Below are 15661 nucleotides of genomic sequence, written 5' to 3'. Positions count from 1 at the left end.
TGAAGTGCTCACTAAACTGACCACCCCTGTTTCCCACTCCGACTCTCTCTCACCACCCCTCACATGGTCTCCCACTTTCTTTTATTCAAATTCTGTTTGGTCAATGTCTGTGTGTCAGGCTTGACACAAAATAACAATACACTATTCTTGAGGAGGTCACTGTAGCAGTGGAACAAGAGACATGAAGAAGTATCTGCAATTTATGCACAGACCTGACACAATCAGGGAAGAGGAAGTTGTCAGGAAAGAGTCAGAGGAGTGGCATCAGAGGAGGACCCTCAAGAATGAACTGTGACAGAGGACATCTCGGAAAATCTAAGAAACTCCTCTAGACTCAGAAAAGGGAGAGACGAACGTGCAATCCCAGGGATGCCGGTCCTCACCTGCTCTAGCCACTCCAAGTGCTGATTATGCTCCTAATGCTTGTTTTGTAATCCTGGGCTGAAATAGTTTATGTTTTATCTACCACTATTAAGGAACCCATGCAGTGTTCCCTTTAAAAAGAAATGTGACGTAAAAAGAAAAGCCTTATAGCCAATTACAATTTCATATTAATTTTTATTATGGAAGTGGAAGATGGTTCAAAGTCTAGACTTAAGAGGCATGTGTTTACGAAGAGATTTCACTAAGCCAATGGAAATGCTCATGTCTTAAGGTTAAAAGGAGAAAAAGCAGGATAAAAACCCACACGACTCTAGACAAAGAGGTGTTGAAGAAGACCCATGAGGACTATTCATTGAAGCATTATTTATAAAAGCTAAGAAATAGACCTGACTCCCATCAAAAGGGACTGGAGACACTGTAAGCACATCCATATGCTAGGAGTCCCACACAGTCAAGGTCACGAACTGGATTGTTAAGTATCAACTTGGATCAATCCAAACTGAGGGGGGAAAGAGCTGAAGAATGGTATATTTACCACATGATACCATTCAGAGAAACTAAAACAAAGCAACACCATGTATTCTCTATGGTAACAAGTATGGAAATTGCACTGGACAACACGTATCAAACTTGCAAAAGTAATTATTTCGGTGAGAGTGCAGAGCCAATGGTACAATCAGGGGACAGAATGGGCAACAGTAATTAAAGATGAATTTATAATACTATATGCCTTTTAAAAAGACAGAATGTGCCCTGGCTGGTGTAGCTCAATGGATTGAGCGGGAGACTGCAAACCAAAGGATCACAGTTCGATTCCCAGTCAGGGCACATGCCTGGGTTGCAAGGCCAGTCCCTAGCAGGGGATGCACGAGAGGCAACCATACACTGATTGATAATTCTCTCCCTCTCTCCTTCCCTTCCCCTCTAAAGATAAATACATAAAAATAAAAAAAAAGAATGTGCTTGTATATAATTCGCTCCATTTTTTAAAAAGTGTACACATAGATACAAAACTACAAGCAAATATGTACAACTATTAACAGTGCTTAATTTAATTCTTCATGATGCAAATATTTTCTCCATTATACTTTTCAAATTACATACCCCCCACTCTCCAGAAGCAGGGTCATGGCAACGTGAAAAGGCTGGAGGGAAGTACACAAGTGTGAACGGGAGTCAGCTTTAGAGACCACCCCCATCACCATTTCTACTACTATTCTTCTACTTGCCAGGATTTTTACAATGTCTAATTTTAACAGTTGAAAAACACTTTCAAATAAAAATATTATAAACAGTAGCAAACACTCTAAACCAAACCTAATTACACACAGGTTATCTATCCAGTGCTGAACCCTTTCAAGGAAAAGCGCCACTAAAATCAACCATTTCATTTGGGTGTTTATACCTCAAATACTCTTGCTTTAAAAATACAAATCTGACACAAAAAATCAGAAGACCCTCGGGTTACGAGGCACCTGGGTGTCAAGATTAGTTACGCACAGGAACATACTGCTTTCCTAACTGCCAAGACGCTTCCTGGCGCACGGAGAGCACTGCTGTTTAGCCACTATATGGTTTAATTCAAGAGACTTGTTCTGTTATGTGGGAAGTACTTTGAAGTTACAGCTGAGAACTTAAGATTGAACTTGATACTTAAGGTTCTGCTTCAGCTAGAATTCTGGAAGGAGCATCCAGTGAAGCATCAGCAACGGCAGAACGCCCCTGTGCTGCCTGCAGGAAGAATCACCCGGAGAGCTCTTTAAAAACAGAGGTGCTGCCAGAACCTGGCAAGTGTTACGGAGAAACATGTAGCAAAGAAGGGCCTGGAATCAGGAATGCTGGGGTGGGGCCGCAATTCTAAAGAGGATGGTCAGGGAGGGCCTTGCGGAGAGGGTGACTTAGTCTGCGGGGTGCGAGTGGGGGAAGAGTGGGTACAGCACCACAGCCAGTGCAAAGGGCTCCAGGAGCCTGCTGGGTGTCTGAAGACCAGCGAAGAGAGTAGTGAAACTGAAGTGGAGTGAATGAGGGGCAGAAGACCTGCCGAGAGGTCAGAGAGATAGAGCATTTGTGGGTCCCTTTAAGGAAGCTGGCTTTCATTCTGCGTAAGGTGGGAAGCCTGCTGGGGAAAGGACGGAGAATGGCAATCCAAGCAAACCCGAATGAGCTGACTCTCCTACAGTAAGGACGAAGCTTCAACAACTCCTGTCACAGGAAACCTCAAAGGTATGTCCAGAAAACGGCCATGGTGAAAGACCTTTACATGATCATTAAAACTGCCCCTGCAAGGTTAAGGTGCCTCCCTCCTTGTACAAGGCCTGGAGATTACATTTGGAATCAATATAGTTTCCACACTGCTTTCAATTAAATCTAGATTTTTGGCTTGGTTGAGTCTAAGAGTACATAATCAAAAGAGGGCCAAAAAGGACTTAGCCCTTTTTTTAAAGAACATTTTTAAGTAATGAATGGGTTGGAGCGCAGCCTCCAGTGCCCCTGCGGAATGGAAAGCCCTGTCTGAGCTCTGCACAGAGGGCAGAATCAGACCGCAGAGAGGAAAACACCAGCAGAGACTTGGGCTCGTCCCAGCTCTGCTACTAACTGCAGACCTTGGGCAGGTCACTTCACTTCTGCGGGCCTGTTTCTCTGCCAGCAGCAAAGAGAAACAGCTGGACTCCATCATCTCTAAAACCTCCAGTCTCCCTCTATCAGCCCGAAAACGGTAGGATTTAGTAACAATGGCCAGAGCTTTGAATACAGAAGACTTAAGGAGAAATGTCCAGAGTTCAAGTCCTTAAAGGAAATTTATTCTGAAAGGCACATATTTAGGAACAAAGTATTCTGGAGAATACAAAGCTACCAACATGCTGAAATACCACCAAGCGACACTGTATGTGCTGACTATTCCAAAGCAGGCAGAAAACAGGGACAAAGCACAGCCAGACAAACGCTAACAATTCCCAGACTACAATCCTCTTCCTGTACCAGGCTCTTCCAATTGCTAGAAAAATACCCAAAGCAAATAAATGAAAATAGGCACATATATCTCCTGTACATTTGTTCTTGGCGAAGCTGTGGGCAGCATCTGTGGAAAAGCCATCTACACTCTGGACGATGATGGCAACAATGGAACTTCTGGATAAGGAGGGGAGCAGATGAGAAAGAGCGGGCCGGGAATGCAGAAAAGGAAGGTTCTCAGGGCTGAGCGTGTTTGCCCTGGCATGTTCTCCTTCCTCTTGGCAACGCTAACACCACACTAATGAATACGGCTGCGACAAGAGAATTTTCCCAACACTTGTTTCCATTCGACCAGGAACTATTTTGAAGCTATTTTAAGAGAACATATTTTGAAAACTGCTTTTATGGAAACATGGTAAGTGGAAGCAGCACGTCATTTTTAATCTATGTGACTTAAGATTTTATTCACGACCAGACATTTTCTAATGGTGTATTTCAGTGATTTGACCAGATAAAATTCCGAACTCCTTTGTGTAAAATCTTTTTATTTTAAAGATTTTATTTATTTATCTTTAGAGAGGGGGGAAGGAAGGGAGACAGAGAGAGAGAGAAACATCAATTCATGGTTGCCTCTCATGCATCTCCCACTAGGGACCTGGCCTGCAACCCAGACATGTGCCCTGACAGGGAGTTGAACCAGCGACCCCTTGGTTTGCAGGCCAGCATTCAATCCACTGAGCCACACCACCCAGGGCATGTTTAAAATCTTTTGGACAATTATTCTCTGGCATGGCTCAAGCACTTGTACAACAGGGAACAAACAATATAAACAAATGTTTAGCTAAAACACCTCTGTTCTCTTATCTTTTAGCAAAAGAGAATCAGGTGATTTCTAATTCTGGAGGAGAAATCCAAATCATGCTTAGTTGATGTAAAATTATGCATTTAAAAAATAAAAGCACAGATTTTCTTTTATCCTCACCTGAGGATAGAGTCACTGGGTTTTTTAGGGATCGTGGGGCAGGAAAAGAGAAAAAAAGAGAAACGTTGGCTTTGTGTATATGCCCCAACTGGGGATCAAACCCGCCACCTAGGTACGTGCCCCGACCAGGGATCGAACCCGTGACTTTTTGGTATAGAAGACAATGCTTCAACCAACTGAGCCACAGAGGAAGCACAGACTATCAAGAAAAAAAAAGTCATGCTTTGGACTTGTTCCACTCTAATACTCAACTGTTCTGGAATAACGAACCTCTTGCCCCATAGGCTAGTAAGTGGAGGGAGTAAATAACACGTGCAGAGTCATGCTGAGAACCGTTTTCATCTCAGCCTCTTTCTGTATCCAGTCCCAGGAGGGACTCTGTACAAACTCGCACACACTTTCAAGTAACTTCTGATACTGGGGTCACTCATTGTGTTTTCTATCTACCTTTGCTTCTTTTACTTGTGAGCATATTTTTAATGATCAAATCTGTGGATAGAATGAAATACCTAGGGCCTTCATCTACCCAAAAATTTCATTTAAAACAATCTTCAAAAAAATGAGAGGCCAAACAGGTGACTCATGAAACAAGGTAAATCAACACTCAGGTAAATAGGTAAAAAAGTGCCAAAGGCATAAAACAATAGCGCTCTCCCAGGGATAAAATGAGCCTGGACTGCAGATGGTCGAGGCAGCTGGAGCTGATGCAATTTAATTATAAGCTTATAAATTCCTGAGAGAAAACAGTAAGTGAATACATTAAATTAATCCCACACTCCATCTTGAGGACAAATGCCCACATAAGGAACACCATTCGGAATCAATCTAATTAATTCTACTTTTTAAAATAGATTTAATTATTTAAAATGTATTCATTAAAGACTGAATCTCCTCTCTCCTATCAGTGTCTCAGACTATACACTTTTTAAGGGCAATGACTTGGACCTCCATTCCTAGCATGCAAGAGGTGACTGGGCTTGGGGACGCGGCCAGCTTCACCAGCTGCAGCCACACTGCCAGGCCAACGCCGTGGTGCGCACTGGCCAGACTCCTCTTGCCTCAGACAGCCAGCCTGCGCCCGGGCAGAAGTCGCAGAGAGCCGAGCCTTTCCTCCTCAGGACAGATGGACCTGGGCCGGTCTCTTCTTGGGTGAGGAACCAAGCAAGGAGCTCGCTCCCCAGGCCGTGTGTGTGTCATGGGAACTTCTGAACTGATCCTGTGTGTGTTCAGATCTAAACTCAACAAGGGGTCCTCTCTTCTATTTCTTCCCCAACTGTCTGATAATACGGAACCCGAGGGACGGGCTGGATGGGTAAGGAAAGCTCATTTACAACTACGAAAGGGCAGCGTCCTGCACCAGCACAACAGCTGGTGGTGTCCCTTCCACCAGCCTAGCAGACTACAAAATCCTGCAGCCTTAAACCTACTCTCCCACAGTTTCTAACAGCTGGTTAGATCATAATCTCTTTCCTGTTCCCACAGTGTATCTTTCACCTTCCCGGTCATTCATACAGCAATACTGTCTGAGTCAGGCAGTATTTACTTTCATTGTCAGAGGCAATAAATACAGAACACCCCAGACTTCAAATTGCAAAGACCCATTTCAAGTCTCTGCCACTCATATTAAACAAATTTATGGTTAAAAAAATCAGGTTCCAGCCCTGACCAGTGTGGCTCAGTCGGGTGGGTGTTGCCCTGCAAAGCAAAAGGTCACCAGTTTGATCCCAGGTCAGGGCGCATGCCTGGGGTGCGGGTTTGGTCCCCAGTGGGGGTTTGGTCCCCAGTGGAGGCACGTAAGACAGGCAACTGATCAGCGCTTCTCTCTTACTTCGATGTCTCTCTCCCTCTTCTTCTCCCTCTCTTCAAACTAACTAAATAAAATCTTAAAAAGAAAAAACCAGGCTCTAGTCAGACCGCCTAAGCTCCACTGCATGAGCTCCAGGCAAGCTGGGAGTGACTCAGTCTCTGCCTTTCTGCTTCCTTAACCACAGAGCTAGGCTGGATGATAGTGTCGCACACAACAGGGGTGTCGCACACAACAGGGGTGTCGCACACAACAGGACTGTTGCAAAGGTTAAATGTATTAATAAATGGACAGCATTTGACCAGTAACTGGCACACAGTAAGCACTCAATAATGTTACAATTTGTTTAATTAGCTCAAGTAGGTAATTTCACCTCACTTTCCTCATCGTAAAAACGAAAGTATCTACCCCTACATATCATGTCTTAGTCCCATAGGCGCTGTCAAGCATTAGAAGACCGTTTGATGATGGGATATTGGGTTTCCTATAACCCCATCACCCTGAAAACAGAAAATGCGGTCGCTCTAATTACTTATTATGAAAATGCCCGTTCTGATTGCATGTGGTTTTGGGGTAAAAAATACTAACCCGGAAGCCAGAAGGCAGGAAGTGCAACTGGTTAGTAGTGATATATCCATTCCACCTTCCTGAGTCTCATTTTTACCATCCTTAAAATGAGGCAACTGATGATTTAATCTTGAAGTTCCTTCAAGCAATATGGTTTCTACCAACATCAGGAATATGGACAAATCTTAAATTGTGTGAACATGCTTCTCAAAGGTGATTAAGGCATTACTCTTACTTGTTTAAAGAACTGCACTGTAAAGAAAAAAGGAAGCCAAGACTTTTTTCATTATGATACCAACCCTAAAGTGGAAGGAATGTACTTAACGCCAAAAAGATGTCAGAATTAAGGACCAGCTCAAAAGCTAGAGGTCGCCTACTATAGTGAAATTAGAAGCTAACCTAGCAGCTAGTTAGATGGAATTTTGTACAGCAAATTGAAAGAGCACATAGTAACTGCCACAGGCAGAATTAAAACCCACCTAAGCCAGCTGTAAGAAGGAAGGGGACACACCCCCTGACAGCAGCAAACTCCTGCAAAGGCAAGGCCACCCTCACAGGTGGCCTGGGGGCGGGGGCGGGGCAAGCTAACTACTATTTCTACTCTGGCTAATAAGATGAAGCTGAGTGAACTGAGATATTACAGACCGCTAACAGGATGTCTGCCCTAAATTAACAGGGCCAATTCAACCACTGGTCTCTCCGGTCTCGGAGAGGTTCAGCCTCCAGCCCCGAGTCTCTCTTCCCCTCAACTCCTGTTATTGTAAGTGACATCACCACCTGTACAGACCACACTCCCGACACCCTGGCCTCTCAGTCAGCTCCTCATGCTTCTCCGCAGAGACCCTTCCTCTGTTCCATCTCATTCTTACTCCCAGGACACACCTTGAACCGTCGTCTCTACAAACAGTTTCACCTCCAAAATCACAAATTCAGACATCCCCCTTCTCACCCAGTCTCCAATCCTTGTCGAAAAGCTTCCCACCCCATGAACAATTCTTCCAACTGTGAACTCTAATCCACTGATCCTCCCTGTTTCTTCCTACCTACCAGCCCTCCTATCCTCAGCCTTTGTGCTTACTCAGCTGAAGATTTAAGAGCCATCACCATCATTGCTCCCTAGCAAATCCTTTGCCCTCTCTCCTCCAAAACGCCCATCTACATGGGAGGAAACCACTCATCCATTCTCTACACTTAGACTTGAGGGTACCACTAAGTAAGCATTCATTCATTCACCTACCCAACAAATACAGACGACCCCTGAATGACATGGCTCGAACGGCACAGGTCCTCTTACATAGGGGGTTTTTCAATGAACTGTGCAGAGATCAAACCTGCTTTGTTCAATCGGCAACTCCTTGTTTGGGAACCCACAGATTCAAAGAGCCAGCTTTAGTCATACACAGAAATTCAATTACACAGGAGGTCAGCACCCCCGACCCTGTCTCGTTCAAGGATCAACAGTATTCTTCTACAGAACAAGCATTGTTTCAAGATTCTGAAGTGGGGGAAAAGGGTTTGTTGGTACTGGGTTGGCAAAAAATTGACTGTATGGTTTTTTTCCATAAAGGACGCATTTTTATTTTCACCAATAATTTAATTGATTTGGCTGTTTTGAGTGTGTCAGGTATCTCCCACTATTGGCTTCTAGTGGGTAGAGGCCCAGGTGCTGCTAAACATCTTCCAATGCAGCCCTGACTGGTGTGGCTCAGTGGGTTGAGCGTGGGCCTGAGAACCAAAGGGTCTCTGGTTCGATTCCTGGCCAGGGCACACGCCTGGATTGTGGGCTGTGTTCCCAGCGGGGGGTGCGCAAGAGGCAACCACACACTGATGTTTCTCTCCCTCTCTTTCTCCTTCCCCTCTCTCTAAAAAGAAATAAATAAAATCTTTAAAAAAAAAAAACCCTTATCCAAACCACCAGTATCTCTCCTCTTTCCCTACACTACCAGAGTGATCATTAAAACCTGCTTAAAACCTTCCAATAGCTTTTCCATTTCACTAAGAACAAAACTCACCCCTTTAACCCATTCTTAAAAACCCTGTGAGACCTCATGCTCTCTCTCACCTCACTCTTCAGCCAGCCTCCAGCCTCCTTTCTCCTCCTCGAGAATGACCTGTCTGCCTCCAGGCCTTTGCCCTCAACATACTCTCCTGCCAGGCATGCTCTCTCACCCCTGACCTTGGAGGGTCACAGCTGGTCCCCCTTTCCATGTGAGCCTCAGTTCGAATTTCCTTCGTCAGAGAGGCCCTTCCTGAATAACTAATCTAAGGTAGGTATGAAGTCAATTCTACTATATCTATTCTCTGCATAAAGCTACCAGTTATTTTTTTTTAATTTTTGAGGGTCAAGAGAGCCCTTCTGTATCCCTAGCACCTAAATACCCTGCACATGAACTGGTATGCCCTAAATTTGTGGAGCTGGTTAGAACAAATGATGTAGCTGTATCCATTTCCTGAGAAAGCAGGTTCTGCCTTAGTTGCCAGACACAATCTTTTTTAAAATTCATCCTGAAAAACTTCACTTTCAAAACATCAGTAAAAAAGAACTTTTACCAATGTTTACATTCTCATAGCACTATCTAAAAAGCTTTTTTTTTTTTTTACAAACCTTTCCTACTAGATATTTGTTTCTCTCTACTGGAATTCAAAAGATGTAGACCACGACACAGTAGCAATTATTTAACTGCTTAAGACAGGAACTAAGTTCAAACCCAAGTTCACGAAAGTAGAGAAGTATACAGGTTATCTTCATGGAATTTGGTTCCTCAGTCTGAGAATTCGTTCTCTTTGTGGAATACAGTGGTTCCAGCAGCCTCTGTTAAAGGACTAACCCCAAACTCTCATGAATGACACACTCCTCTACTTCAAATCCTGGTCCACTCCTGGCTAAACACCCTCAGGTCACTCATTCCTGAGGGAATACAATGTTTGCATCCAGGAAGACACAAAGTAAAATTGTAAATATTCCGAACCCTATAGTTACTTTAGTCAGACCATAGTATGAAACGCCATTCTAAAGATATTGTAAGGTAATTTCTGGTAACTTTATAATGAAATAAAAATCATCATAATGCCAGAAGAATCTGCTATTCGGGCAATAAAAAAGATTAAATCATTTGCCTGGATCGCTGACATAAGTAAAAATAATATGGTGGCAATGACTATCCAGAGTGTCTTGCCCTGGCTGGTATAGCTCAGTGGATTGAGCTCGGGCTGCGAACCACACGATCGCGGTTCGAGTCCCAGTCAGGGCACATGCCTGGGTTGCAGGCCAATTCCTGGCAGGGGGCACACGATACATTGTGTGTCCCTGACAGAGGCAATCATACACTGATATTTCTCTCCCTCTCTCCTTCCCTTCCCCTCTAAAGATAAATAAATAAATAATTTTTTAAAAAAGTTAGTTTCCAGACTTGTTAACTGGATCTTACAACAGTTTTCGATTTATTTTTCTTTTAAGAATAAAAGGTGATAGAATGCCCAGACAGGTTTTGATGTTATTTGCAAAAGATTTAAAAATACTCTCTACATAGTTCTGTTCGAAATTAGTAGAATGCAGTCTACAGCCATACCACCCCGAATGTGCCCAAATCTTGTCTGAAATTAGCAGAATGCATCATTTAAAAGTAGGATTAAATGACAACTTCTTCTTTCTCTTAAATGCTAGTGTTTATAAGCAAGTATGATTTGATAAAGGCTGGGGTAAATCTTGAAGGGGACTTCAAGGTGCTTTTAAGACTTTTAGATGCTAAAACCTTTAAATCTAATATGATGTCTGTATTTTATTAGAAGACATAATTATTTTCCCTTTAGCTCAGCTTTAACAAAGTAGTACTGGTGTGGTTATTAGCTACGAGTGGGGGCCTTTTGTGGGTAACAAATGAAGAGAAAAACTGAGCAAGGGTGGAAAAACAAGTGGAAGAGACTCAGACTGAAGAGAAAAGCAGGTAAGAACTGCTTGAGGAACCAGCCCGAGAGAAGGGAAAAGAGGGGGAGCCCGCCCCCCCCAAAAAAAAGGAGAAAGAAAAAGGAGTAAAGAACAAGTTATGTATAAAGGTATGAAGAGAATAACCAAGGAGTAAGCTAACCTGTAATCAGAAAAAGGAAGAAACAGTGTGTGACTTTATACACACACATCATTAACACTGAAAGAAAAGAGAAAGAAGGCTGGTGGGAAGTGGGGGTTAGTAGGTCCTTAGCAAGCCACCAGGTGGGAATTCTGGCCAAGGTCAGCTTCATGGCTTTCCAGACCAAACAACAGGAAAAGTGCAGACTCATACAAGGACGCACACAGGGCATTTCAAAAGACAAGCATCTGCCATATGTTTTAAAATGTTTACTTTTAGAAGAAAAGGGAACTTGCAAATTATTTGGAAGTTACAGAAAAAATATCTTTTAATCCCCTAAACCAAAGACAACTGTGCTCAGTATTTTGGCATTCGTGTTTAGAATTTGCATGGAAAAAAATAGTTACACTATATAAAGTTACATTTTCCTGTGTGTGCCTTTAAAGATGTGTTAAAACATGAGTAAAGGCTGTAAAATATTTTGTTCACTAAGATGTATCATAACTTAATATCAACTAGGTCATTTAGAGTGTTTCTGACTTTAAGATTTTAAAAACAACACTGCAACTTACATACTCTTGCACATTAATCTTAGAGTGCATCCTCCAGATAATTTAACTTTAAAATATTTTATTTACTTACTTTTACAGAGAGGGGAAGAGAGAAAGAAAGGGGAAAGAAACATCCATCTGCAAGAGATACGTCAATCCGTTGCCAAGTGGGGACCTGGCCTGTGACCCAGGCACAGGCCCTGACTAGGGATCAAAGGGGCAACCTTTTGATTCACAGGCCAGCACTCAATCCACTGAGCCACACCAGGCAGGGCGATAGTTTTTAAGTAAAATCACCCAAAAGATGCCCACTGGATTGGCCGCATCGCAATACCTTTACCAACCCTGCCTAAACTGTCAATGTGACCTACCGGTCATACACGCTCTCATTTTAAATCTGCATTGTTTACATTAGACATAAAACCATTTTGTGTCCTACCCTTACCGGTTAGTTTTTATTTTTACAAATAACTGCTCTACACTGCCCTCGTTATGAGATCACTCATTTCCCCCCCACGGCAACTGCAAGTGTGTTTCCTCTGGTAAAAAGTTTCTCCTGCCCTGGCTGGTGTAGCTCAGTGGATTGAGCGCGGGCCTGTGAACCAGGCAATCACGATTCAATTCCCAGTCAGGGCACATGCCTGGGTTGCAGGCCAGTTCCCCGCAGGGGCCAGTTCCCAGCAGGGGACGCATGAGAAGCAACCATACATTGATGTTTCTCTTCCTCCCTCTTTCCCTTCCCCTCTGAAGACAAATAAATAAAATATTTAAAAAAAAAAAAAAGTTTCTCCTAACAGATGAGTGAGCACGTGTGTGACAACTGCCCACCGCCGTCTGCAGCATGGACCACGGCGGTCTTTGCAGCGACTTCTTTGCAGAGACCACAATGTCTATGGACTACAAATTACTTGGGGTTCTGAAAAGAGCATTTCCGAAGACTTTACATGCACTTTCACATCTCTGAAGCTTTGTGAAGACTATATTCTCCACACAGGAAACAGTCTTTCTTGTAAAAAAGCCTATCTCCTCCATACGTTTTCTCTCCCTCAACTGGGCGCTGACTCGCACCTCTCCTAAAAAGCAATGACACACTGCGACCGAAGCACGTGCGGTACTTGACTTACATTGACCCTCTCTCTCTCACTAGTGGAAGTGTGCACAACCTTCTCGATCATCCAGTATCGCCAGATACCTGAGTGTCTCACACACCAGTCAGTACGGAACACGCAGAGTTCATTTAATTACGTCTCTCTCTCTAGAAGAGGAAAGGACAGTTCAGATGAGGATCGTTCTCACGGGCAAGCAAAGCCAGGCCCCGGAACCACTCTCTCCTGGTACCCAGCCCCCTGCCAGCCCCTCTCCTAGCTCTGTACAGCCGGCGACACCCTGCGGCCGGCCCGGCCAGGCATTCTAGGAATGTTTCTGAGTGAGAAAGCTAAGTCAGCCTGAACTTGCAAATAAGTCATAGCTTACAGATTCAAACACAACTTACTTCAAAGTAGTCACTCAGGAAAACTAAGCAACTATTTCAATGATGTTAAATTGATTAAAGGAGTTTTATAATTTCTCTTTGAAAACTCCCAATGGGCCAGTTCATAAGAAAATTATAATCCTTAAACTAAAGTCAATTTCATTATGGTATAGCATTTTCTACTCCAATTGTTGTTACTCAGTTTTTCCTTTGCCTTATTCTGTGATTAAATGGCTGTTAGCCATTTTGAAAATGTATATCCAGCTTCAAAGCATCGAGACTGTGACAGGAAGTCCATAACCTCTTAAAGTGTCTTTTTATATTCCTTCTCTTTCCAAAGAGAATTTGAAGTAGCTTTATTATTTTGAAAAAATATTTAAAGATGTAAATTATTTTTAAAAGAACATTTTCATTTACACCTCATGCAATCATGGGACTACTGAAGGCTCTCCAACTACATTTGGAGGACATCCCAAAGATAAGTATGTCAGATATATTGTAACTTAAATACACAGGAAAAAATGGGTTTTTAAATTTTTTTTAAAAATTTTATTTATTTATTTATCTTTAGAGGGGAAGGGAAGGAAAAAGGGAGAGAAGGAGAGAAATATCAATGTATGGTTGCTTCTCGTGAGTCCCCTGCTGGGATCTGGCCTGCAACCCAGGCATGTGCCCTGACTGGGAATCGAACCGCGATCGTGTGGTTCGCAGGCCCGCACTCAATCCACTGAGCTACACCAGCCAGGGCGAAAAAACGGTTTAAAGTCCATTTCCCAGAATGTAAATAACAACATCCATTGAGAGACAGGATTATGAGACATTTTGATTTTTGCTCACCTGGCCTTTCGTGCATTTCTATTATGGATATGGAGTATGTATACAATTAAAGTGTGTGTGTGTGTGNAACTACATTTGGAGGACATCCCAAAGATAAGTATGTCAGATATATTGTAACTTAAATACACAGGAAAAAATGGGTTTTTAAAAATGTTTTTAAATTTTATTTATTTATTTATCTTTAGAGGGGAAGGGAAGGAGAAAGGGAGGGAAACATCAATGTGTGGTTGCCTCTGGTGTCTCCCCTGCTGGGAACTGGCCTGCAACCCAGGCATGTGCCCTGACTGGGAATCGAACCGCGATCGTGTGGTTCACAGGCCCGCGCTCAATCCACTGAGCTACACCAGCCAGGGCGAAAAAACGTTTTAAAGTCCATTTCCCAGAATGTAAATAACAACATCCATTGAGAGACAGGATTATGAGACATTTTGATTTTTGCTCACCTGGCCTTTCGTACATTTCTATTATGGATATGGAGTATGTATACAATTAAAGTGTGTATGTGTGTGTGAGAGAGAGAGAAACAAAAAGTGCACATAAACATATTTTGTAAAAATTTAAATTGATTTTTAAAGAAGGGGGAGATGGGAGTGAGGGAGCGGACACACACACACACCCGATTTGTTGTTCTACTTGGTTGTTCACTGGTTGCTCCCTGGATGTGCCCCAACTGGAGACTGAACCAGTGCACCTGGTGGTATCAGGGCCCTCGAATCAACCGGGCTGCCCAGACAGAGCTACAGATATATGTTTAAATGTCAAGATCTAAGCACTAAAGATGCTTAATCTAAATGTGTACATCTCAATCTTTAAGAGCTCAAAATCGGGCTCAAGAAGAAGTGTGTACCTGCATGGATCCTATAAGAGGCAGGGTTTACAGAGAACGCTGAGGTTGGTTTTTCTTCTCTCCTTGCCCTTCTGTACAATTCTACCGCTATCTATACAACTCAAAAGGGACGTTTTGCTTATTCAAAGTGAGCCACTACCCCTTGCAATGTTTAAAGCACATACCAACACTAATTACATTGTTGATGGCCTGAAATGGGTCGCCCCACACAGCTGATTAAAACTCTTAGGCAATTTTCCTTTGGAGGAAACAAGGACAGCTCGTACACATATTTCAACTACATCTACTTCCTTAGGAGATGGCTCCCATCTGTGGGTATTACAAAGTTCTACACAGTAAGGCAAAGAAAAAATTAAGAAGTTAAATTAGCCTAGTCATTTGTCCCGACCAACTTCGTATTACATCACTAATTTAAGAAAGCACATAGACTTCTGTTGTGTTGTTAGTTAAGAGACAATGTCTAAAGCGTAGATATCTTCACTTTGAAAGTTATGATGAAACAATTGTATTACCTGGAAAAATATGATAAGACAAGGCTTGAGAAATAACTAACATTTCTACAGGATATACAACTGCATTTCTATAGGCTCGTGGTTAGTTTCAACGAGCTACACTGTTTCCTTTCAGACTAGGAATCTGGGGTAAAAAAAAAACTAGATTTAGCATGCCAATTTTTAGTCTGATTTTTTTTTTAGTCTAAGTAAATAGGTATTTATGAAATAATCTTAAATGACTTATATGGTTTGGACATTCTGTTTGTAAAGGTTTAAAGGTTACATCATTCAGCTGCATAGAGTTTAAAATGGCCTATGTAAAGAAACACCCTAAAGTCCAGAAACAAATGAGGGACAAGAAACCACAACAGGACGAGGAAGCCCTCCCAACCCGAGTGGCGCCTGTATCCCACCACCCTAGAATGGCACAGGGACAGGGCTGCTGCCAGCTACACAGACGGTAAAGCCGATATCCTTGGGGTCGGCCTCAAAGACACAACAACCTCACAGCTTTCCTCCTAGTTCGCCGTCTGGTAACTCTAAAGCTCAGAGACCCTTGTAGCACTGGGGATACTTCCAATGCAATTATCCATAGAGTACTTCTCAATTACTGAGCTGAGAAAACTCACCTAAGGGGACTGTAAAAGGAAATCAGTTTATTCTAAACACGAGCATGAACAGTTCCTATCTCGAGATGGAATTAGAGAT

The 15661-nt window shown here is 42.8% G+C and overlaps 1 protein-coding gene across 4 annotated transcripts in view; it reads right to left on the bottom strand.

Annotated features, from left to right (window-relative positions):
• Window positions 1–15661, bottom strand: part of UBE2H (ubiquitin conjugating enzyme E2 H) — a 114017-nt gene that overhangs the window by 27063 nt on the left and 71293 nt on the right. The gene's annotated exons all lie outside the window — the stretch shown is intronic.

This window comes from Sturnira hondurensis, unplaced genomic scaffold (assembly GCF_014824575.4).
Source record: "Sturnira hondurensis isolate 20B ecotype Veracruz unplaced genomic scaffold, ASM1482457v3 Scaffold0006437, whole genome shotgun sequence".
Lineage (NCBI taxonomy): Eukaryota > Metazoa > Chordata > Mammalia > Chiroptera > Phyllostomidae > Sturnira > Sturnira hondurensis.
Note: the sequence above shows the minus strand (reverse complement) of the source record. Positions and strands in the feature narration are given on the sequence as shown.